This window comes from Styela clava, chromosome 10 (assembly GCF_964204865.1).
Source record: "Styela clava chromosome 10, kaStyClav1.hap1.2, whole genome shotgun sequence".
Lineage (NCBI taxonomy): Eukaryota > Metazoa > Chordata > Ascidiacea > Stolidobranchia > Styelidae > Styela > Styela clava.
Window position 1 is genome coordinate 6,387,560 of NC_135259.1, and position 16,951 is coordinate 6,404,510.

The 16,951-nt window shown below is 33.0% G+C and overlaps 40 non-coding genes across 40 annotated transcripts; all 40 read right to left on the reverse strand.

Annotated features, from left to right (window-relative positions):
• Positions 1–10: 10 nt before the first annotated feature.
• LOC144428802 (U5 spliceosomal RNA) lies at positions 11–125 on the reverse strand. The gene has a single exon (XR_013478741.1). It is a non-coding gene; the product is annotated as a U5 spliceosomal RNA (small nuclear RNA).
• Positions 126–441: 316 nt separating this feature from the next.
• Positions 442–555, reverse strand: LOC144428474 (U5 spliceosomal RNA). The gene has a single exon (XR_013478417.1). It is a non-coding gene; the product is annotated as a U5 spliceosomal RNA (small nuclear RNA).
• A 311-nt stretch (positions 556–866) lies between these two features.
• On the reverse strand, positions 867–980 carry LOC144428664 (U5 spliceosomal RNA). The gene has a single exon (XR_013478608.1). It is a non-coding gene; the product is annotated as a U5 spliceosomal RNA (small nuclear RNA).
• A 312-nt stretch (positions 981–1,292) lies between these two features.
• LOC144428522 (U5 spliceosomal RNA) lies at positions 1,293–1,406 on the reverse strand. The gene has a single exon (XR_013478465.1). It is a non-coding gene; the product is annotated as a U5 spliceosomal RNA (small nuclear RNA).
• Positions 1,407–1,592: 186 nt separating this feature from the next.
• On the reverse strand, positions 1,593–1,706 carry LOC144428444 (U5 spliceosomal RNA). Its single transcript, XR_013478387.1, has one exon. It is a non-coding gene; the product is annotated as a U5 spliceosomal RNA (small nuclear RNA).
• Positions 1,707–2,019: 313 nt separating this feature from the next.
• Positions 2,020–2,132, reverse strand: LOC144428828 (U5 spliceosomal RNA). Its single transcript, XR_013478766.1, has one exon. It is a non-coding gene; the product is annotated as a U5 spliceosomal RNA (small nuclear RNA).
• Positions 2,133–2,444: 312 nt separating this feature from the next.
• Positions 2,445–2,558, reverse strand: LOC144428435 (U5 spliceosomal RNA). The gene has a single exon (XR_013478378.1). It is a non-coding gene; the product is annotated as a U5 spliceosomal RNA (small nuclear RNA).
• A 317-nt stretch (positions 2,559–2,875) lies between these two features.
• LOC144428703 (U5 spliceosomal RNA) lies at positions 2,876–2,989 on the reverse strand. Its single transcript, XR_013478644.1, has one exon. It is a non-coding gene; the product is annotated as a U5 spliceosomal RNA (small nuclear RNA).
• A 313-nt stretch (positions 2,990–3,302) lies between these two features.
• Positions 3,303–3,416, reverse strand: LOC144428605 (U5 spliceosomal RNA). The gene has a single exon (XR_013478548.1). It is a non-coding gene; the product is annotated as a U5 spliceosomal RNA (small nuclear RNA).
• A 307-nt stretch (positions 3,417–3,723) lies between these two features.
• Positions 3,724–3,837, reverse strand: LOC144428436 (U5 spliceosomal RNA). The gene has a single exon (XR_013478379.1). It is a non-coding gene; the product is annotated as a U5 spliceosomal RNA (small nuclear RNA).
• Positions 3,838–4,154: 317 nt separating this feature from the next.
• On the reverse strand, positions 4,155–4,268 carry LOC144428862 (U5 spliceosomal RNA). Its single transcript, XR_013478799.1, has one exon. It is a non-coding gene; the product is annotated as a U5 spliceosomal RNA (small nuclear RNA).
• Positions 4,269–4,581: 313 nt separating this feature from the next.
• Positions 4,582–4,695, reverse strand: LOC144428709 (U5 spliceosomal RNA). The gene has a single exon (XR_013478650.1). It is a non-coding gene; the product is annotated as a U5 spliceosomal RNA (small nuclear RNA).
• Positions 4,696–5,012: 317 nt separating this feature from the next.
• On the reverse strand, positions 5,013–5,126 carry LOC144428713 (U5 spliceosomal RNA). The gene has a single exon (XR_013478654.1). It is a non-coding gene; the product is annotated as a U5 spliceosomal RNA (small nuclear RNA).
• Positions 5,127–5,439: 313 nt separating this feature from the next.
• On the reverse strand, positions 5,440–5,553 carry LOC144428687 (U5 spliceosomal RNA). The gene has a single exon (XR_013478628.1). It is a non-coding gene; the product is annotated as a U5 spliceosomal RNA (small nuclear RNA).
• A 307-nt stretch (positions 5,554–5,860) lies between these two features.
• LOC144428437 (U5 spliceosomal RNA) lies at positions 5,861–5,974 on the reverse strand. Its single transcript, XR_013478380.1, has one exon. It is a non-coding gene; the product is annotated as a U5 spliceosomal RNA (small nuclear RNA).
• Positions 5,975–6,291: 317 nt separating this feature from the next.
• LOC144428869 (U5 spliceosomal RNA) lies at positions 6,292–6,405 on the reverse strand. The gene has a single exon (XR_013478804.1). It is a non-coding gene; the product is annotated as a U5 spliceosomal RNA (small nuclear RNA).
• A 313-nt stretch (positions 6,406–6,718) lies between these two features.
• On the reverse strand, positions 6,719–6,832 carry LOC144428710 (U5 spliceosomal RNA). The gene has a single exon (XR_013478651.1). It is a non-coding gene; the product is annotated as a U5 spliceosomal RNA (small nuclear RNA).
• A 317-nt stretch (positions 6,833–7,149) lies between these two features.
• Positions 7,150–7,263, reverse strand: LOC144428725 (U5 spliceosomal RNA). Its single transcript, XR_013478666.1, has one exon. It is a non-coding gene; the product is annotated as a U5 spliceosomal RNA (small nuclear RNA).
• A 313-nt stretch (positions 7,264–7,576) lies between these two features.
• LOC144428570 (U5 spliceosomal RNA) lies at positions 7,577–7,690 on the reverse strand. The gene has a single exon (XR_013478513.1). It is a non-coding gene; the product is annotated as a U5 spliceosomal RNA (small nuclear RNA).
• A 312-nt stretch (positions 7,691–8,002) lies between these two features.
• Positions 8,003–8,117, reverse strand: LOC144428422 (U5 spliceosomal RNA). The gene has a single exon (XR_013478365.1). It is a non-coding gene; the product is annotated as a U5 spliceosomal RNA (small nuclear RNA).
• Positions 8,118–8,428: 311 nt separating this feature from the next.
• On the reverse strand, positions 8,429–8,542 carry LOC144428654 (U5 spliceosomal RNA). The gene has a single exon (XR_013478598.1). It is a non-coding gene; the product is annotated as a U5 spliceosomal RNA (small nuclear RNA).
• A 316-nt stretch (positions 8,543–8,858) lies between these two features.
• On the reverse strand, positions 8,859–8,972 carry LOC144428668 (U5 spliceosomal RNA). Its single transcript, XR_013478612.1, has one exon. It is a non-coding gene; the product is annotated as a U5 spliceosomal RNA (small nuclear RNA).
• A 313-nt stretch (positions 8,973–9,285) lies between these two features.
• Positions 9,286–9,399, reverse strand: LOC144428456 (U5 spliceosomal RNA). The gene has a single exon (XR_013478399.1). It is a non-coding gene; the product is annotated as a U5 spliceosomal RNA (small nuclear RNA).
• A 310-nt stretch (positions 9,400–9,709) lies between these two features.
• Positions 9,710–9,824, reverse strand: LOC144428617 (U5 spliceosomal RNA). Its single transcript, XR_013478560.1, has one exon. It is a non-coding gene; the product is annotated as a U5 spliceosomal RNA (small nuclear RNA).
• Positions 9,825–10,136: 312 nt separating this feature from the next.
• Positions 10,137–10,249, reverse strand: LOC144428840 (U5 spliceosomal RNA). The gene has a single exon (XR_013478778.1). It is a non-coding gene; the product is annotated as a U5 spliceosomal RNA (small nuclear RNA).
• Positions 10,250–10,566: 317 nt separating this feature from the next.
• On the reverse strand, positions 10,567–10,680 carry LOC144428470 (U5 spliceosomal RNA). Its single transcript, XR_013478413.1, has one exon. It is a non-coding gene; the product is annotated as a U5 spliceosomal RNA (small nuclear RNA).
• Positions 10,681–10,992: 312 nt separating this feature from the next.
• Positions 10,993–11,107, reverse strand: LOC144428747 (U5 spliceosomal RNA). Its single transcript, XR_013478688.1, has one exon. It is a non-coding gene; the product is annotated as a U5 spliceosomal RNA (small nuclear RNA).
• Positions 11,108–11,420: 313 nt separating this feature from the next.
• LOC144428457 (U5 spliceosomal RNA) lies at positions 11,421–11,534 on the reverse strand. Its single transcript, XR_013478400.1, has one exon. It is a non-coding gene; the product is annotated as a U5 spliceosomal RNA (small nuclear RNA).
• A 310-nt stretch (positions 11,535–11,844) lies between these two features.
• On the reverse strand, positions 11,845–11,959 carry LOC144428697 (U5 spliceosomal RNA). Its single transcript, XR_013478638.1, has one exon. It is a non-coding gene; the product is annotated as a U5 spliceosomal RNA (small nuclear RNA).
• Positions 11,960–12,271: 312 nt separating this feature from the next.
• LOC144428438 (U5 spliceosomal RNA) lies at positions 12,272–12,385 on the reverse strand. The gene has a single exon (XR_013478381.1). It is a non-coding gene; the product is annotated as a U5 spliceosomal RNA (small nuclear RNA).
• Positions 12,386–12,702: 317 nt separating this feature from the next.
• Positions 12,703–12,816, reverse strand: LOC144428388 (U5 spliceosomal RNA). The gene has a single exon (XR_013478334.1). It is a non-coding gene; the product is annotated as a U5 spliceosomal RNA (small nuclear RNA).
• Positions 12,817–13,129: 313 nt separating this feature from the next.
• On the reverse strand, positions 13,130–13,243 carry LOC144428693 (U5 spliceosomal RNA). Its single transcript, XR_013478634.1, has one exon. It is a non-coding gene; the product is annotated as a U5 spliceosomal RNA (small nuclear RNA).
• Positions 13,244–13,556: 313 nt separating this feature from the next.
• LOC144428464 (U5 spliceosomal RNA) lies at positions 13,557–13,670 on the reverse strand. The gene has a single exon (XR_013478407.1). It is a non-coding gene; the product is annotated as a U5 spliceosomal RNA (small nuclear RNA).
• A 310-nt stretch (positions 13,671–13,980) lies between these two features.
• Positions 13,981–14,095, reverse strand: LOC144428815 (U5 spliceosomal RNA). Its single transcript, XR_013478753.1, has one exon. It is a non-coding gene; the product is annotated as a U5 spliceosomal RNA (small nuclear RNA).
• A 317-nt stretch (positions 14,096–14,412) lies between these two features.
• LOC144428684 (U5 spliceosomal RNA) lies at positions 14,413–14,526 on the reverse strand. Its single transcript, XR_013478625.1, has one exon. It is a non-coding gene; the product is annotated as a U5 spliceosomal RNA (small nuclear RNA).
• A 313-nt stretch (positions 14,527–14,839) lies between these two features.
• Positions 14,840–14,953, reverse strand: LOC144428735 (U5 spliceosomal RNA). Its single transcript, XR_013478676.1, has one exon. It is a non-coding gene; the product is annotated as a U5 spliceosomal RNA (small nuclear RNA).
• Positions 14,954–15,266: 313 nt separating this feature from the next.
• Positions 15,267–15,380, reverse strand: LOC144428538 (U5 spliceosomal RNA). The gene has a single exon (XR_013478481.1). It is a non-coding gene; the product is annotated as a U5 spliceosomal RNA (small nuclear RNA).
• Positions 15,381–15,692: 312 nt separating this feature from the next.
• LOC144428498 (U5 spliceosomal RNA) lies at positions 15,693–15,806 on the reverse strand. Its single transcript, XR_013478441.1, has one exon. It is a non-coding gene; the product is annotated as a U5 spliceosomal RNA (small nuclear RNA).
• A 312-nt stretch (positions 15,807–16,118) lies between these two features.
• On the reverse strand, positions 16,119–16,232 carry LOC144428773 (U5 spliceosomal RNA). The gene has a single exon (XR_013478713.1). It is a non-coding gene; the product is annotated as a U5 spliceosomal RNA (small nuclear RNA).
• A 317-nt stretch (positions 16,233–16,549) lies between these two features.
• Positions 16,550–16,663, reverse strand: LOC144428746 (U5 spliceosomal RNA). Its single transcript, XR_013478687.1, has one exon. It is a non-coding gene; the product is annotated as a U5 spliceosomal RNA (small nuclear RNA).
• Positions 16,664–16,951: the final 288 nt, after the last annotated feature.

Below are 16,951 nucleotides of genomic sequence, written 5' to 3' on the forward strand. Positions count from 1 at the left end.
TAAATCATGAACCCAGTACATACTAGGCTTTAAAAATCGCAAAGACTCATTGTATGCTCCTCTCCACGGAAATCTTTAGCAAAAGGCGAAAGATTTATGCGAAAAATGAAAAGAAGCCTGGATATCTAGAGAACCTTCGTAAAGACATATCAAGTGGATTGTTAAGCTCCAGATTGTGATTTTTATTCGCGCGCTTGTGTTCACATTATTTTATTTTATTTTAGATTAACTCTATTTCATTTATTGCCTCATGTTTACTAAAACAATTAGATTTATTATTACTAATTTTCTAATACCTAAATCAAAGTTACTTTAAAACTGAATAGTTCCCCCAAAAAAGTCGCGGTGTTCCAGGCCTATTAATTCATAAAAGAATAAACGTGGGGAACACAAATTAGCATTCAACAGACCTTTCTGATCAAGAGTATAAGTAAATCATGAACCCAGTACATACTGGGCTTTAAAAATTGCAAAGACTCATTGTATGCTCCTCTCCACGGAAATCTTTAGTAAAAGGCGAAAGATTTATGCGAAAAATGAAGAGAAGCCTGAGTAACTAGAGAGGCTACGTAAAATCATATAAAGTGGATTGTTAGGCTCCAGATTGTGATTTTTATCCGCGAGCTTGTTTTCACATTAATTTATTTCTTTTGATAATATTTCGATTTCATTGGTTGTCTCATTTTACTAAAACAGTTATATTTAATATTATCCATTTTCTAATAACTCAAAATTAATTGAAAACTGAATAGTTCTCCCGTAAAGTCGTGGTGTTCCAGGTCTATTAATTCATAAAAGAATAAAAGTTGCGAACACAAAATAGCATTCAACAGACCTTTCTGATCTAGAGTATGAGTAAATCATGAACCCAGTACATGCTGGGCTTTAAAAATCGCAAAGACTCATTGTGTGCTCCTCTCCACGGATATCTTTAGTAAAAGGCGAAAGATTTATGCGAAAAATGAAGAGAAGCCTGAGTAACTAAAGAGCCTTCATAAAGAACTATCAAGTGGATTGTTAGGCTCCAGATTGTGATTTTTATCCGCGCGCTTGTTTTCACATTAATTTATTTCTTTTGAAAATATTTCGATTTCATTGGTTGTCTCATGTTTACTAAAATATTTTTTTTTATTATTATCCATTTTCTAATAACTCAAAGTTAATTGAAAACTGATGGGTTCTCCCGTAAAGTCGTGGTGTTCCAGGTCTATTAATTCATAAAAGAATAAAAGTTGTGAACACAAATTAGCATTCAACAGACCTTTCTGATCTAGAGTATGAGTAAATCATGAACCCAGTACATACTGGGCTTTAAAAATCGCAAAGACTCACTGTATGCTCCTCTCCACGGAAATCTTTAGTAAAAGGCGAAAGATTTATGCGAAAAATGAAGAGAAGCCTGAATAACTAGAGAACCTTCGTAAAGACATATCAAGTGGATTGTTAAGCTCCAGATTGTGATTTTTATTCGCGCGCTTGTGGTGTTCCACATCGTGGTGTTCTATGTCTATTAATTCATAAAAGAATAAAAGTTGTGAACACAAATTAGCATTCAACAGACCTTTCTGATCTAGAGTATGAGTAAATCATGAACCCAGTACATACTAGGCTTTAAAAATCGCAAAGACTCATTGTGTGCTCCTCTCCACGGAAATCTTTAGTAAAAGGCGAAAGATTTATGCGAAAAATGAAGAGAAGCCTGAGTAACTAAAGAGCCTTCATAAAGAACTATCAAGTGGATTGTTAGGCTCCAGATTGTGATTTTTATCCGCGCGCTTGTTTTCACATTAATTTATTTCTTTTGAAAATATTTCGATTTCATTGGTTGTCTCATGTTTACTAAAACAGTTATATTTAATATTATCCATTTTCTAATAACTCAAAAGTTAATTGAAAACTGAATAGTTCTCCCGTAAAGTCGTGGTGTTCCAGGTCTATTAATTCATAAAAGAATAAAAGTTGCGAACACAAAATAGCATTCAACAGACCATTCTGATCTAGAGTATGAGTAAATCATGAACCCAGTACATGCTGGGCTTTAAAAATCGCAAAGACTCATTGTGTGCTCCTCTCCACGGAAATCTTAGTAAAATGCGAAAGATTTATGCGAAAAATGAAGAGAAGCCTGAGTAACTAAAGAGCCTTCATAAAGAACTATCAAGTGGATTGTTAGGCTCCAGATTGTGATTTTTATGCGCGCGCTTGTTTTCACATTAATTTATTTCTTTTTAAAATATTTCGATTTCATTGGTTGTCTCATGTTTACTAAAATATTTTTTTTTATTATTATCCATTTTCTAATAACTCAAAGTTAATTGAAAACTGATGAGTTCTCCCGTAAAGTCGTGGTGTTCCAGGTCTATTAATTCATAAAACAATAAAAGTTGTGAACACAAATTAGCATTCAACAGACCTTTCTGATCTAGAGTATGGGTAAACCATGAACCCAGTACATACTGGGCTTTAAAAATCGCAAAGACTCATTGTATGCTCCTCTCCACGGAAATCTTTAGTAAAAGGCGAAAGATTTATGCGAAAAATGAAGAGAAGCCTGAATAACTAGAGAACCTTCGTAAAGACATATCAAGTGGATTGTTAAGCTCCAGATTGTGATTTTTATTCGCGCGCTTGTGTTCACATTATTTTATTTTATTTTAGATTAACTCTATTTCATTTATTGCCTCATGTTTACTAAAACAATTAGACTTATTATTACTAATTTTCTAATACCTAAATCAAAGTTACTTTAAAACTGAATAGTTCCCCCAAAAAAGTCGCGGTGTTCCAGGCCTATTAATTCATAAAAGAATAAACGTGGTGAACACAAATTAGCATTCAACAGACCTTTCTGATCAAGAGTATAAGTAAATCATGAACCCAGTACATACTGGGCTTTAAAAATCGCAAAGACTCATTGTATGCTCCTCTCCACGGAAATCTTTAGTAAAAGGCGAAAGATTTATGCGAAAAATGAAGAGAAGCCTGAGTAACTAAAGAGCCCTCATAAAGAACTATCAAGTGGATTGTTAGGCTCCAGATTGTGATTTTTATCCGCGCGCTTGTTTTCACATTAATGTATTTCTTTTGAAAATATTTCGATTTCATTGGTTGTCTCATGTTTACTAAAACAGTTATATTTAATATTATCCATTTTCTAATAACTCAAAAGTTAATTGAAAACTGAATAGTTCTCCCGTAAAGTCGTGGTGTTCCAGGTCTATTAATTCATAAAAGAATAAAAGTTGCGAACACAAAATAGCATTCAACAGACCTTTCTGATCTAGAGTATGAGTAAATCATGAACCCAGTACATACCGGGCTTTAAAAATCGCAAAGACTCATTGTATACTCCTCTCCACGGAAATCTTTAGTAAAAGGCGAAAGATTTATGCGAAAAATGAAGAGAAGCCTGAATAACTAGAGAACCTTCGTAAAGACATATCAAGTGGATTGTTAAGCTCCAGATTGTGATTTTTATTCGCGCGCTTGTGTTCACATTAATTTATTTCTTTTGAAAATATTTCGATTTCATTGGTTGTCTCATGTTTACTAAAATATTTTTTTTTATTATTATCCATTTTCTAATAACTCATTTTGAAAACTGATGAGTTCTCCCGTAAAGTTGTGGTGTTCCAGGTCTATTAATTCATAAAACAATAAAAGTTGTGAACACAAATTAGCATTCAACAGACCTTTCTGATCTAGAGTATGAGTAAATCATGAACCCAGTACATACTGGGCTTTAAAAATCGCAAAGACTCATTGTATGCTCCTCTCCACGGAAATCTTTAGTAAAAGGCGAAAGATTTATGCGAAAAATGAAGAGAAGCCTGAATAACTAGAGAACCTTCGTAAAGACATATCAAGTGGATTGTTAAGCTCCAGATTGTGATTTTTATTCGCGCGCTTGTGTTCACATTATTTTATTTTATTTTAGATTAACTCTATTTCATTTATTGCCTCATGTTTACTAAAACAATTAGATTTATTATTACTAATTTTCTAATACCTAAATCAAAGTTACTTTAAAACTGAATAGTTCCCCCAAAAAAGTCGCGGTGTTCCAGGCCTATTAATTCATAAAAGAATAAACGTGGTGAACACAAATTAGCATTCAACAGACCTTTCTGATCAAGAGTATAAGTAAATCATGAACCCAGTACATACTGGGCTTTAAAAATCGCAAAGACTCATTGTATGCTCCTCTCCACGGAAATCTTTAGTAAAAGGCAAAAGATTTATGCGAAAAATGAAGAGAAGCCTGAGTAACTGGAGACCCTTCGTAAAATCATATAAAGTGGATTGTTAGGCTCCAGATTGTGATTTTTATCCGCGCGCTTGTTTTCACATTAATTCATTTCTTTTGAAAATATTTCGATTTCATTGGTTGTCTCATGTTTACTAAAACAGTTATATTTAATATTATCCATTTTCTAATGACTCAAAAGTTAATTGAAAACTGAATAGTTCTCCCGTAAAGTCGTGTTGTTCCAGGTCTATTAATTCATGAAACAATAAAAGTTGTGAACACAAATTAGCATTCAACAGACCTTTCTGATCTAGAGTATGAGTAAATCATGAACCCAGTACATGCTGGGCTTTAAAAATCGCAAAGACTCATTGTATGCTCCTCTCCACGGAAATCTATAGTAAAAGGCGAAAGATTTATGCGAAAAATGAAGAGAAGCCTGAGTAACTAAAGAGCCTTCATAAAGAACTATCAAGTGGATTGTTAAGCTCCAGATTGTGATTTTTATTCGCGCGCTTGTGTTCACATTATTTTATTTTATTCTAGATTAACTCTATTTCATTTATTGCCTCATGTTTTTTAAAACAATTAGATTTATTATTACTAATTTTCTAATACCTAAATCAAAGTTACTTTAAAACTGAATAGTTCCCCCAAAAAATTCGCGGTGTTTCAGGCCTATTAATTCATAAAAGAATAAACGTGGTGAACACAAATTAGCATTCAACAGACCTTTCTGATCTAGAGTATGAGTAAATCATGAACCCAGTACATACTGGGCTTTAAAAATCGCAAAGACTCATTGTATGCTCCTCTCCACGGAAATCTTTAGTAAAAGGCGAAAGATTTATGCGAAAAATGAAGAGAAGCCTGAGTAACTGGAGAGCCTTCGTAAAATCATATAAAGTGGATTGTTAGGCTCCAGATTGTGATTTTTATCCGCGCGCTTGTTTTCACAATAATTTATTTCTTTTGAGAATATTTTGATTTCATTGGTTGTCTCATGTTTACTAAAACAGTTATATTTAATATTATCCATTTTCTAATAACTCAAAAGTTAATTGAAAACTGAATAGTTCTCCCGTAAAGTCGTGGTGTTCCAGGTCTATTAATTCATAAAAGAATAAAAGTTGTGAACACAAATTAGCATTCAACAGACCTTTCTGATCTAGAGTATGAGTAAATCATGAACCCAGTACATACTGGGCTTTAAAAATCGCAAAGACTCATTGTATGCTCCTCTCCACGGAAATCTTCAGTAAAAGGCGAAAGATTTATGTGAAAAATGAAGAGAAGCCTGAGTAACTGGGGAGCCTTCGTAAAATCATATAAAGTGGATTGTTAGGCTCCAGATTGTGATTTTTATCCGCGCGCTTGTTTTCACATTAATTTATTTCTTTTGAGAATATTTCGATTTCATTGGTTGTCTCATGTTTACTAAAATATTTTTTTTTATTATTATCCATTTTCTAATAACTCATTTTGAAAACTGATGAGTTCTCCCGTAAAGTCGTGGTGTTCCAGGTCTATTAATTCATAAAACAATAAAAGTTGTGAACACAAATTAGCATTCAACAGACCTTTCTGATCTAGAGTATGAGTAAATCATGAACCCAGTACATACTGGGCTTTAAAAATCGCAAAGACTCATTGTATGCTCCTCTCCACGGAAATCTTTAGTAAAAGGCGAAAGATTTATGCGAAAAATGAAGAGAAGCCTGAATAACTAGAGAACCTTCGTAAAGACATATCAAGTGGATTGTTAAGCTCCAGATTGTGATTTTTATTCGCGCGCTTGTGTTCACATTATTTTATTTTATTTTAGATTAACTCTATGTCATTTATTGCCTCATGTTTACTAAAACAATTAGATTTATTATTACTAATTTTCTAATACCTAAATCAAAGTTACTTTAAAACTGAATAGTTCCCCCAAAAAAGTCGCGGTGTTCCAGGCCTATTAATTCATAAAAGAATAAACCTGGTGAACACAAATTAGCATTCAACAGACCTTTCTGATCAAGAGTATAAGTAAATCATGAACCCAGTACATACTGGGCTTTAAAAATCGCAAAGACTCATTGTATGCTCCTCTCCACGGAAATCTTTAGTAAAAGGCAAAAGATTTATGCGAAAAATGAAGAGAAGCCTGAGTAACTGGAGACCCTTCGTAAAATCATATAAAGTGGATTGTTAGGCTCCAGATTGTGATTTTTATCCGCGCGCTTGTTTTCACATTAATTCATTTCTTTTGAAAATATTTCGGTTTCATTGGTTGTCTCATGTTTACTAAAACAGTTATATTTAATATTATCCATTTTCTAATGACTCAAAAGTTAATTGAAAACTGAATAGTTCTCCCGTAAAGTCGTGTTGTTCCAGGTCTATTAATTCATGAAACAATAAAAGTTGTGAACACAAATTAGCATTCAACAGACCTTTCTGATCTAGAGTATGAGTAAATCATGAACCCAGTACATGCTGGGCTTTAAAAATCGCAAAGACTCATTGTATGCTCCTCTCCACGGAAATCTATAGTAAAAGGCGAAAGATTTATGCGAAAAATGAAGAGAAGCCTGAGTAACTAAAGAGCCTTCATAAAGAACTATCAAGTGGATTGTTAAGCTCCAGATTGTGATTTTTATTCGCGCGCTTGTGTTCACATTATTTTATTTTATTTTAGATTAACTCTATTTCATTTATTGCCTCATGTTTTTTAAAACAATTAGATTTAATATTACTAATTTTCTAATACCTAAATCAAAGTTACTTTAAAACTGAATAGTTCCCCCAAAAAATTCGCGGTGTTTCAGGCCTATTAATTCATAAAAGAATAAACGTGGTGAACACAAATTAGCATTCAACAGAGCTTTCTGATCTAGAGTATGAGTAAATCATGAACCCAGTACATACTGGGCTTTAAAAATCGCAAAGACTCATTGTATGCTCCTCTCCACGGAAATCTTTAGTAAAAGGCGAAAGATTTATGCGAAAAATGAAGAGAAGCCTGAGTAACTGGAGAGCCTTCGTAAAATCATATAAAGTGGATTGTTAGGCTCCAGATTGTGATTTTTATCCGCGCGCTTGTTTTCACAATAATTTATTTCTTTTGAGAATATTTTGATTTCATTGGTTGTCTCATGTTTACTAAAACAGTTATATTTAATATTATCCATTTTCTAATAACTCAAAAGTTAATTGAAAACTGAATAGTTCTCCCGTAAAGTCGTGGTGTTCCAGGTCTATTAATTCATAAAAGAATAAAAGTTGTGAACACAAATTAGCATTCAACAGACCTTTCTGATCTAGAGTATGAGTAAATCATGAACCCAGTACATACTGGGCTTTAAAAATCGCAAAGACTCATTGTATGCTCCTCTCCACGGAAATCTTCAGTAAAAGGCGAAAGATTTATGCGAAAAATGAAGAGAAGCCTGAGTAACTGGGGAGCCTTCGTAAAATCATATAAAGTGGATTGTTAGGCTCCAGATTGTGATTTTTATCCGCGCGCTTGTTTTCACATTAATTTATTTCTTTTGAAAATATTTCGATTTCGTTGGTTGTCTCATGTTTACTAAAACAGTTATATTTAATATTATCCATTTTCTAATAACTCAAAAGTTAATTGAAAACTGAATAGTTCTCCCGTAAAGTCGAGGTGTTCCAGGTCTATTAATTCATAAAAGAATAAAAGTTGCGAACACAAAATAGCATTCAACAGACCTTTCTGATCTAGAGTATGAGTAAATCATGAACCCAGTACATGCTGGGCTTAAAAAATCGCAAAGACTCATTGTATGCTCCTCTCCACGGAAATCTTTAGTAAAAGGCGAAAGATTTATGCGAAAAATGAAGAGAAGCCTGAGTAACTAGAGAGGCTTCGTAAAATCATATAAAGTGGATTGTTAGGCTCCAGATTGTGTTTTTTATCCGCGCGCTTGTTTTCACATTAATTTGTTTCTTTTGAGAATATTTCGATTTCATTGGTCGTCTCATGTTTACTAAAACATTTTTTTTATTATTATCCATTTTCTAATAGCTCAAAGTTAATTGAAAATAGAATAGTTCTCCCATAAAGTCGTGGTGTTCCAGGTCTATTAATTCATAAAAGAATAAAAGTTGTGAACACAAATTAGCATTCAACAGACCTTTCTGATCTAGAGTATGAGTAAATCATGAATCCAGTACATACTAGGCTTTAAAAATCGCAAAGACTCATTGTATGCTCCTCTCCACGGAAATCTTTAGTAAAAGGCGAAAGATTTTTGCGAAAAATGAAGAGAAGCCTGAATAACTAGAGAACCTTCGTAAAGACATATCAAGTGGATTGTTAAGCTCCAGATTGTGATTTTTATTCGCGCGCTTGTGTTCACATTATTTTATTTTATTTTAGATTAACTCTATTTCATTTATTGCCTCATGTTTACTAAAACAATTAGATTTATTATTACTAATTTTCTAATACCTAAATCAAAGTTACTTCAAAACTGAATAGTTCCCCAAAAAAGTCGCGGTGTTCCAGGCCTATTAATTCATAAAAGAATAAACGTGGTGAACACAAATTAGCATTCAACAGACCTTTCTGATCAAGAGTATAAGTAAATCATGAACCCAGTACATACTGGGCTTTAAAAATCGCAAAGACTCATTGTATGCTTCTCTCCACTGAAATCTTTAGTAAAAGGCGAAAGATTTATGCGAAAAATGAAGAGAATCCTGAGTAACTGGATAGCCTTCGTAAATTTATATAAATAGGATTGTTAGGCTCCAGATTGTGATTTTTATCCGCGCGCTTGTTTTCACATTAATTTATTTCTTTTGAAAATATTTCGATTTCATTGGTTGTCTCATGTTTACTAAAACAGTTATATTTAATATTATCCATTTTCTAATAACTCAAAAGTTAATTGAAAACTGAATAGTTCTCCCGTAAAGTCGTGGTGTTCCAGGTCTATTATTTCATAAAAGAATAAAAGTTGCGAACACAAAATAGCATTCAACAGACCTTTCTGATCAAGAGTATAAGTAAATCATGAACCCAGTACATGCTGGGCTTTAAAAATCGCAAAGACTCATTGTATGCTTCTCTCCACGGAAATCTTTAGTAAAAGGCGAAAGATTTATGCGAAAAATGAAGAGAAGCCTGAGTAACTAGAGAGGCTTCGTAAAATCATATAAAGTGGATTGTTAGGCTCCAGATTGTGATTTTTATCCGCGCGCTTGTTTTCACATTAATTTATTTCTTTTGAGAATATTTCGATTTCATTGGTCGTCTCATGTTTACTAAAACATTTTTTTTATTATTATCCATTTTCTAATAGCTCAAAGTTAATTGAAAATAGAATAGTTCTCCCATAAAGTCGTGGTGTTCCAGGTCTCTTAATTCATAAAAGAATAAAAGTTGTGAACACAAATTAGCATTCAACAGACCTTTCTGATCTAGAGTATAAGTAAATCATGAACCCAGTACATGCTTGGCTTTAAAAATCGCAAAGACTCATTGTGTGCTCCTCTCCACGGAAATCTTTAGTAAAAGGCGAAAGATTTATACGAAAAATGAAGAGAAGCCTGAGTAACTAAAGAGCCTTCATAAAGAACTATCAAGTGGATTGTTAGGCTCCAGATTGTGATTTTTATCCGCGCGCTTGTTTTCACATTAATTTATTTCTTTTGAAAATATTTCGATTTCATTGGTTGTCTCATGTTTACTAAAATATTTTTTATTATTATTATCCATTTTCTAATAACTCAAAGTTAATTGAAAACTGATGAGTTCTCCCGTAAAGTCGTGGTGTTCCAGGTCTATTAATTCATAAAAGAATAAAAGTTGTGAACACAAATTAGCATTCAACAGACCTTTCTGATCTAGAGTATGAGTAAATCATGAACCCAGTACATACTGGGCTTTAAAAATCGCAAAGACTCATCGTATGCTCCTCTCCACGGAAATATTTATTAAAAGCGAAAGATTTATGCGAAAAATGAAGAGAAGCCTGAATAACTAGAGAACCTTCGTAAAGACATATCAAGTGGATTGTTAAGTTCCAGATTGTGATTTTTATTCGCGCGCTTGTGTTCATATTATTTTATTTTATTTTAGATTAACTCTATTTCATTTATTGCCTCATGTTTACTAAAACAATTAGATTTATTATTACTAATTTTCTAATACCTAAATCAAAGTTACTTTAAAACTGAATAGTTCCCCCAAAAAATTCGCGGTGTTTCAGGCCTATTAATTCATAAAAGAATAAACGTGGTGAACACAAATTAGCATTCAACAGACCTTTCTGATCTAGAATATGAGTAAATCATGAACCCAGTACATACTGGGCTTTAAAAATCGCAAAGACTCATTGTATGCTCCTCTCCACGGAAATCTTTAGTAAAAGGCGAAAGATTCATGCGAAAAATGAAGAGAAGCCTGAGTAACTGGAGAGCCTTCGTAAAATCATATAAAGTGGATTGTTAGGCTCCAGATTGTGATTTTTATCCGCGCGCTTGTTTTCACAATAATTCATTTCTTTTGAGAATATTTTGATTTCATTGGTTGTCTCATGTTTACTAAAACAGTTTTATTTAATATTATCCATTTTCTAATAACTCAGAAGTTAATTGAAAACTGAATAGTTCTCCCGTAAAGTCGTGGTGTTCCAGGTCTATTAATTCATAAAAGAATAAAAGTTGCGAACACAAAATAGCATTCAACAGACCTTTCTGATCTAGAGTATGAGTAAATCATGAACCCAGTACATGCGGGGCTTTAAAAATCGCAAAGACTCATTGTATGCTCCTCTCCAAGGAAATCTTTAGTAAAAGGCGAAAGATTTATGCGAAAAATGAAGAGAAGCCTGAGTAACTAGAGAGGCTTCGTAAAATCATTTAAAGTGGATTGTTAGGCTCCAGATTGTGATTTTTATCCGCGCGCTTGTTTTCACATTAATTTATTTCTTTTGAGAATATTTCGATTCCATTGGTTGTCTCATGTTTACTAAAACAGTTATATTTAATATTATCCATTTTCTAATAACTCAAAAGTTAATTGAAAACTGAATAGTTCTCCCGTAAAGTCGTGGTGTTCCAGGTCTATTAATTCATAAAAGAATAAAAGTTGCGAACACATAATAGCATTCAACAGACCTTTCTGATCTAGAGTATGAGTAAATCATGAACCCAGTACATGCTGGGCTTTAAAAATCGCAAAGACTCATTGTATGCTTCTCTCCACGGAAATCTTTAGTAAAAGGCGAAAGATTTATGCGAAAAATGAAGAGAAGCCTGAGTAACTAGAGAGGCTTCGTAAAATCATATAAAGTGGATTGTTAGGCTCCAGATTGTGATTTTTATCCGCGCCCTTGTTTTCACATTAATTTATTTCTTTTGAGAATATTTCGATTTCATTGGTCGTCTCGTGTTTACTAAAACATTTTTTTTAATATTATCCATTTTCTAATAGCTCAAAGTTAATTGAAAATAGAATAGTTCTCCCATAAAGTCGTGGTGTTCCAGGTCTATTAATTCATAAAAGAATAAAAGTTGTGAACACAAATTAGCATTCAACAGACCTTTCTGATCTAGAGTATAAGTAAATCATGAACCCAGTTCATGCTGGGCTTTAAAAATCGCAAAGACTCATTGTGTGCTCCTCTCCACGGAAATCTTTAATAAAAGGCGAAAGATTTATGCGAAAAATGAAGAGAAGCCTGAGTAACTAAAGAGCCTTCATAAAGAACTATCAAGTGGATTGTTAGGCTCCAGATTGTGATTTTTATCCGCGCGCTTGTTTTCACATTAATTTATTTCTTTTGAAAATATTTCGATTTCATTGGTTGTCTCATGTTTACTAAAATATTTTTTTTTATTATTATCCATTTTCTAATAACTCAAAGTTAATTGAAAACTGATGAGTTCTCCCGTAAAGTCGTGGTGTTCCAGGTCTATTAATTCATAAAAGAATAAAAGTTGTGAACACAAATTAGCATTCAACAGACCTTTCTGATCTAGAGTATGAGTAAATCATGAACCCAGTACATACTGGGCTTTAAAAATCGCAAAGACTCATTGTATGCTCCTCTCCACGGAAATCTTTAGTAAAAGGCGAAAGATTTATGCGAAAAATGAAGAGAAGCCTGAATAACTAGAGAACCTTCGTAAAGACATATCAAGTGGATTGTTAAGCTCCAGATTGTGATTTTTATTCGCGCGCTTGTGTTCACATTATTTTATTTTATTTTAGATTAACTCTATTTCATTTATTGCCTCATGTTTACTAAAACAATTAGATTTATTATTACTAATTTTCTAATACCTAAATCAAAGTTACTTTAAAACTGAATAGTTCCCCCAAAAAATTCGCGGTGTTTCAGGCCTATTAATTCATAAAAGAATAAACGTGGTGAACACAAATTAGCATTCAACAGACCTTTCTGATCTAGAGTATGAGTAAATCATGAACCCAGTACATACTGGGCTTTAAAAATCGCAAAGACTCATTGTATGCTCCTCTCCACGGAAATCTTTAGTAAAAGGCAAAAGATTTATGCGAAAAATGAAGAGAAGCCTGAGTAACTGGAGAGCCTTCGTAAAGACATAAAAAGTGGATTGTTAGGCTCCAGATTGTGATTTTTATCCGCGCGCTTGTTTTCACATTAATTTATTTCTTTTGAGAATATTTTGATTTCATTGGTTGTCTCATGTTTACTAAAACAGTTATATTTAATATTATCCATTTTCTAATAACTCAAAAGTTAATTGAAAACTGATGAGTTCTCCCGTAAAGTCGTGGTGTTCCAGGTCTATTAATTCATAAAAGAATAAAAGTTGTGAACACAAATTAGCATTCAACAGACCTTTCTGATCTAGAGTATGAGTAAATCTTGAACCCACTACATACTGGGCTTTAAAAATCGCAAAGACTCATTGTATGATCCTCTCCACGGAAATCTTTAGTAAAAGGCGAAAGATTTATGCAAAAAATGAAGAGAAGCCTGAGTAACTGGAGAGCCTTCGTAAAATCATATAAAGTGGATTGTTAGGCTCCAGATTGTGATTTTTATCCGCGCGCTTGTTTTCACATTAATTTATTTCTTTTGAAAATATTTCGATTTCATTGGTTGTCTCATGTTTACTAAAACAGTTATATTTAATATTACCCACTTTCTAATAACTCAAAAGTTAATTGAAAACTGAATAGTTCTCCCGTAAAGTCGTGGTGTTCCAGGTCTATTAATTCTTAAAAGAATAAAAGTTGCGAACACAAAATAGCATTCAACAGACCTTTCTGATCTAGAGTATGAGTAAATCATGAACCCAGTACATGCTGGGCTTTAAAAATCGCAAAGACTCATTGTATGCTCCTCTCCACGGAAATCTTTAGTAAAAGGCGAAAGATTTATGCGAAAAATGAAGAGAAGCCTGAGTAACTAGAGAGGCTTCGTAAAATCATATAAAGTGGATTGTTAGGCTCCAGATTGTGATTTTTATCCGCGCGCTTGTTTTCACATTAATTTGTTTCTTTTGAGAATATTTCGATTTCATTGGTCGTCTCATGTTTACTAAAACATTTTTTTTATTATTATCCATTTTCTAATAGCTCAAAGTTAATTGAAAATAGAATAGTTCTCCCATAAAGTCGTGGTGTTCCAGGTCTCTTAATTCATAAAAGAATAAAAGTTGTGAACACAAATTAGCATTCAACAGACCTTTCTGATCTAGAGTATAAGTAAATCATGAACCCAGTACATGCTGGGCTTCAAAAGTCGCAAAGACTCATTGTGTTCTCCTCTCCACGGAAATCTTTAGTAAAAGGCGAAAGATGTATGCGAAAAATGAAGAGAAGCCTGAATAACTAGACAACCTTCGTAAAGACATATCAAGTGGATTGTTAAGCTCCAGATTGTGATTTTTATACGCGCGCTTGTGTTCACATTATTTTATTTTATTTTAGATTAACTCTATTTCATTTATTGCCTCATGTTTACTAAAACAATTAGATTTATTATTACTAATTTTCTAATATCTAAATCAAAGTTACTTTAAAACTGAATAGTTCCCCCAAAAAATTCGCGGTGTTTCAGGCCTATTAATTCATAAAAGAATAAACGTGGTGAACATAAATTAGCATTCAACAGACCTTTCTGATCTAGAGTATGAGTAAATCATGAACCCAGTACATACTGGGCTTTAAAAATCGCAAAGACTCATTGTATGCTCCTCTCCAAGGAAATCTTTAGTAAAAGGCGAAAGATTCATGCGAAAAATGAAGAGAAGCCTGAGTAACTGGAGAGCCTTCGTAAAATCATATAAAGTGGATTGTTAGGGTCCAGATTGTGATTTTTATCCGCGCGCTTGTTTTCACAATAATTTATTTCTTTTGAGAATGTTTTGATTTCATTGGTTGGCTCATGTTTACTAAAACAGTTATATTTAATATTATCCATTTTCTAATAACTCAAAAGTTAATTGAAAACTGATGAGTTCTCCCGTAAAGTCGTGGTGTTCCAGGTCTATTAATTCATAAAAGAATAAAAGTTGTGAACACAAATTAGCATTCAACAGACCTTTCTGATCTAGAGTATGAGTAAATCATGAACCCAGTACATACTGGGCTTTAAAAATCGCAAAGACTCATTGTATGCTCCTCTCCACGGAAATCTTTAGTAAAAGGCGAAAGATTTATGCGAAAAATGAAGAGAAGCCTGAGTAACTGGAGAGCCTTCGTAAAATCATATAAAGTGGATTGTTGGGCTCCAGATTGTGATTTTTATCCGCGCGCTTGTTTTCACAATAATTTATTTCTTTTGAGAATATTTTGATTTCATTGGTTGTCTCATGTTTACTAAAACAGTTATATTTAATATTATCCATTTTCTAATAACTCAAAAGTTAATTGAAAACTGAATAGTTCTCCCGTAAAGTCGTGGTGTTCCAGGTCTATTAATTCATAAAAGAATAAAAGTTGTGAACACAAATTAGCATTCAACAGACCTTTCTGATCTAGAGTATGAGGAAATCATGAACCCAGTAAATGCTGGTCTTTAAAAATCGCAAAGACTCATTGTATGCTCCTCTCCACGGAAATCTTTAGTAAAAGGCGAAAGATTTATGCGAAAAATGAAGAGAAGCCTGAGTAACTAAAGAGCCTTCGTAAAGAACTATCAAGTGGATTGTTCGGCTCCAGATTGTGATTTTTAGCCGCGCGCTTGTTTTCACATTAATTTATTTCTTTTGAGAATATTTCGATTTCATTGGTTGTCTCATGTTTACTAAAACATTTTTTTTTATTATTATCCATTTTGTAATAACTCAAAGTTAATTGAAAATTGAATAGTTCTCCCATAAAGTCGTGGTGTTCCAGGTCTATTAATTCATAAAAGAATAAAAGTTGTGAACACAAATTAGCATTCAACAGACCTTTCTGATCTAGAGTATAAGTAAATCATGAACCCAGTACATGCTGGGCTTTAAAAATCGCAAAGACTCATTGTGTGCTCCTCTCCACGGAAATCTTTAGTAAAAGGCGAAAGATTTATGCGAAAAATGAAGAGAAGCCTGAGTAACTAAAGAGCCTTCATAAAGAACTATCAAGTGGATTGTTAGGCTCCAGATTGTGATTTTTATCCGCGCGCTTGTTTTCACATTAATTTATTTCTTTTGAAAATATTTCGATTTCATTGGTAGTCTGATGTTTACTAATATATTTTTTTTTATTATTATCCATTTTCTAATAACTCAAAGTTAATTGAAAACTGATGAGTTCTCCCGTAAAGTCGTGGTGTTCCAGGTCTATTAATTCATAAAAGAATAAAAGTTGTGAACACAAATTAGCATTCAACAGACCTTTCTGATCTAGAGTATGAGTAAATCATGAACCCAGTACATACTAGGATTTAAAAATCGCAAAGACTCATTGTATGCTCCTCTCCACGGAAATCTTTAGCAAAAGGTAAAAGATTTATGCGAAAAATGAAGAGAAGCCTGAATAACTAGAGAACCTTCGTAAAGACATATCAAGTGGATTGTTAAGCTCCAGATTGTGATTTTTATTAGCGCGCTTGTGTTCACATTATTTTATTTTATTTTAGATTAACTCTATTTAATTTATTGCCTCATGTTTACTAAAACAATTAGATTTATTATTACTAAGTTTCTAATACCTAAATCAAAGTTACTTTAAAACTGAATAGTTCCCCCAAAAAAGTCGCGGTGTTCCAGGCCTATTAATTCATAAAAGAATGAACGTGGGGAACACAAATTAGCATTCAACAGACCTTTCTGATCAAGAGTATAAGTAAATCATGAACCCAGTACATACTGGGCTTTAAAAATCGCAAAGACTCATTGTATGCTCCTCTCCACGGAAATCTTTAGTAAAAGGCGAAAGATTTATGCGAAAAATGAAGAGAAGCCTGAGTAACTGGAGAGCCTTCGTAAAATCATATAAAGTGGATTGTTAGGCTCCAGATTGTGATTTTTATCCGCGCGCTTGTTTTCACATTAATTTATTTCTTTTGAAAATATTTCGATTTCATTGGTTGTCTCATGTTTACTAAAACAGTTATATTTAATATTATCCATTTTCTAATAACTCAAAAGTTAATTGAAAACTGAATAGTTCTCCCGTAAAGTCGTGGTGTTCCAGGTCTATTAATTCATAAAAGAATAAAAGTTGCGAACACAAAATAGCATTCAACAGACCTTTCT